This window comes from Arachis ipaensis, chromosome B04, assembly GCF_000816755.2.
Source record: "Arachis ipaensis cultivar K30076 chromosome B04, Araip1.1, whole genome shotgun sequence".
Lineage (NCBI taxonomy): Eukaryota > Viridiplantae > Streptophyta > Magnoliopsida > Fabales > Fabaceae > Arachis > Arachis ipaensis.
This window is the reverse complement of record NC_029788.2, coordinates 129,242,778-129,245,925: the sequence shown is the minus strand read 5'-3', so window position 1 is coordinate 129,245,925 and position 3,148 is coordinate 129,242,778. Positions and strand designations below refer to the sequence as shown.

The window sequence follows — 3,148 nt, the reverse complement described above, 5'->3', positions numbered from 1 at the left end:
ATTATCTATTTGCTTTTTCGGTAAGTTAGGCACAATTTCAAAGGCACCGTAGCATTCACCTAATTTGAAACCATTATTATTGCTTGCAGTTTAGACAAATAATGGTGTTAAGCTGAGTTCCCAGACCCATATACACAGTTAATATATACATTAAGGCAGGGCTACCAATGATGAGAAAATTATTGCATACCGATACAATCATTCTGCAATCTAAAGAGCTTTGCTGAATACTTTAATTAATTATAGGATAACGCTATATATATGAGATTCAAACATATACATACATTAATGTCCATGCAAGCACTTGAAATTAAGAGAAAATAAATGTGTAGCCAATTAAGATCTTATTAATACATTGATATCTAACTCAAGCATGCACATTACGACATTGCTCTTTAACCTGCATTAATATCCTAAATCCTAATCACCGTCCTTTAGGGTCCCCAATCTCTGAGAAAACATTCTCAGACATTAACCATTGTGTTTCTCTACTACTCTCAGTGCTAGTAATTGTGGTAGTTGTTGTCATGCTCACTCCACTATTCTTACTATTATTATCCCAAGCATGAGCTCCATCACTTATGCTGCTACTACTAATAAACACCTCAGAACTCCCACCTCCAATGGATGAATTCTCTTGAAGCTGCAGAACAAACTCAAGGACCCCAACGACGTCGTTCATGGAAGGCCTTTGAGTCCCATCATCATGCAAACAACTCATGGCAAGATCACCAAACTTTTTCAAGCACTCAGATGCAATCTCACCCTTCAATTTAGGGTCCACAATCTTACCAAGGCTACCCGCATCATAGCACCGCCTCGCCCAATCAACAAGCGACACTTGTTCCTTCTCCAAAAGAGTACACGTCAGACTTCTCTGTCAAACACTGTCGTTTATAATACTCGGGATCTAAATACCCCACACTCCCTTTGACTAGCGTGCTGACGTGTGTTGCGGCTGTACCCGTAGGCCCAACTCTCGATAACCCGAAATCAGAAACCTTGGCAACCCACCTCTCATCCAACAAGATGTTAGTACTCTTGATGTCGTGGTGAATGATCATGTGCTTCGCGCCTATATGGAGGTAATGCAACCCATGCGCAGCTCCTATGCATATCTCAAGTCTCTGCTTCCAAGAAAGCGAAGGATTATCGCTGGTGTTGTACAGATGATCCCGCAAGGTGCCACGTGTCATGAAATCGTAGACCAGGATCATCTCGTTTCTCTCGCAGCAGTAGTCAATGAGGGACACCAGGTGAAGATGGCGAAGCTGAGAGAGCATCTCGATCTCGTTGAGGAACTCGTTTACACCTTGCTGAGAACCCTGTTTGAGCCTCTTGATGGCCACGGGTGTTGCACCGTCATTGATGTACCCTTTGTACACGTTCCCGAACCCTCCGGCACCGATCACGAAGAGTTCGTCGAAGTTGTTGGTGGCGGTTCTGATTTCTTCAATTGAGAAGTGACAGCAGAGATTCGTGGGAAGCTGAGAAGATCCCTCTGATTTGTGCTTCAAACTATTGTAATAATCACCCTCGCCGCTTTTCCTCCTCCAGCGTTTCATGAGGAAGAAAATCGAAACAACTATAACTGACAGCAAAATAGCACCTGAAACTGCACCTGCCACAGCTGCAGTAGGGGTATTATTCTTGCTGCTGAAAACCTCTGGATTGCCGGAAGGTGCTTTGGGACGTGGATCAGGGTTAGGTCTGGCGAGGTTACCGCGCGAGTCGTTGATTTTGAAGAGTTCGAGTCCGTTTAAAACTACATCAACGTAACCAGTGCGTGGACTAGGATGCATTTTCAGTGAGATATTGGCATTTTTCTGATTATCTGAAGGAACAATGACTGCATAATCTTTCACAATAGGCACGCCTCTTTGTCCATTAGTCCACATGAGAACATCAGCGTGATCATCAACCATCTGATCCTGTATATAGATGTAGAATACCCTGTCACCGGGGATTTGAATCACGGGATCAAGCTCACAGAAGTGGAGCCTGAGCATGTAGGTGAAGCCAGAATCAGTCGGAAGCTCCTATGTGAGATTGAAGCTCCAGTTGATTGTGGCGTTTCCTCTCATCATATGTCGTAGAGTTCGGTAGACAAGGTTGGGTGCTGTGTAATTAGGGATCAAACTGAAGTTGAGCTTTGTAATTTCCCCGAACTCAGAGGCAACTTCGCCTGGAGAAGTCTTGTAGTCTTCATCTGTCACCCATGATCTCAACATGCCAGTGTCACCGGAAGGTGATATTATCCTATCTTGATGTTGAACTGGTACTTGGTCTCAAGTGCTGAGTTGTTCTCTAGGTGGTACGGAGTTGTGGACCCAAGAAGCCACAACGCTTTGTTGTCGTCATCGTTAGGGTTAGTGTGGTAGAGATAATGCGGCAATGAAACCACTTCGATTCCGTTTATGAAAGCATTGTATGTAGTGGCGTTGATAGATGTGCTTGGAATGAAGCTCAGGTTGAGTGTGTGATCACCGTCTTGGACATAGACGGAGGACTCTCTAAAGAAGGTATCAGAAGCTTGGTGGTCATCATCAGCATCAGCGTAGAGGGAGGCATTGAAGTCTTTGAGGAGTGTGTAATCACCTGATTTGACTGAGAAGTACGCTTTGGCAGGGTAACTACAACAAATTCATGCTCAGACAACCCTATAAAAATGTTGTCTATAATAAGAAAAAGTGTTGTTTTTATCAAAGGCAACACTTTTCAAAAAATGCAACATTTTTTGGGAGTTGGCAATACGGTCGTTATCTTTGGTGCAACGCTTTTCTGTATTAAAGAGAACCTTTTTTTAGCAACCTTTGAAAAACATTACCTTTTCTACACAAAAAAAAAGCAACTCTGCAGAAGGGTTGCCTTAGAGAACCCAAACACAATGCTTTAACAAAGACTTTATGGCAACACCTTTAATTTTACAAATTGAATTTTTTAATACATAAAGCAACACATGTCCAGATTTTTTTAAGTTGTCTTTTCATATACCTAAAGCAATATTTGTATAAGTTTTTTTTTGCTATTTTTTTATATATCTAAAGCAACACTTGTCCAGATTTCTTTAAGTTATCTTTTCATAAACCTAAAGCAATACTTATCTAAATTTATTTAGAGTTTATCTTTTTCTAATACCTAAAGCAAC

General features: G+C 41.7%; 1 pseudogene; it reads right to left on the bottom strand.

Annotated features, from left to right (window-relative positions):
- Positions 282–2,638, bottom strand: LOC107635435 (annotated as a pseudogene).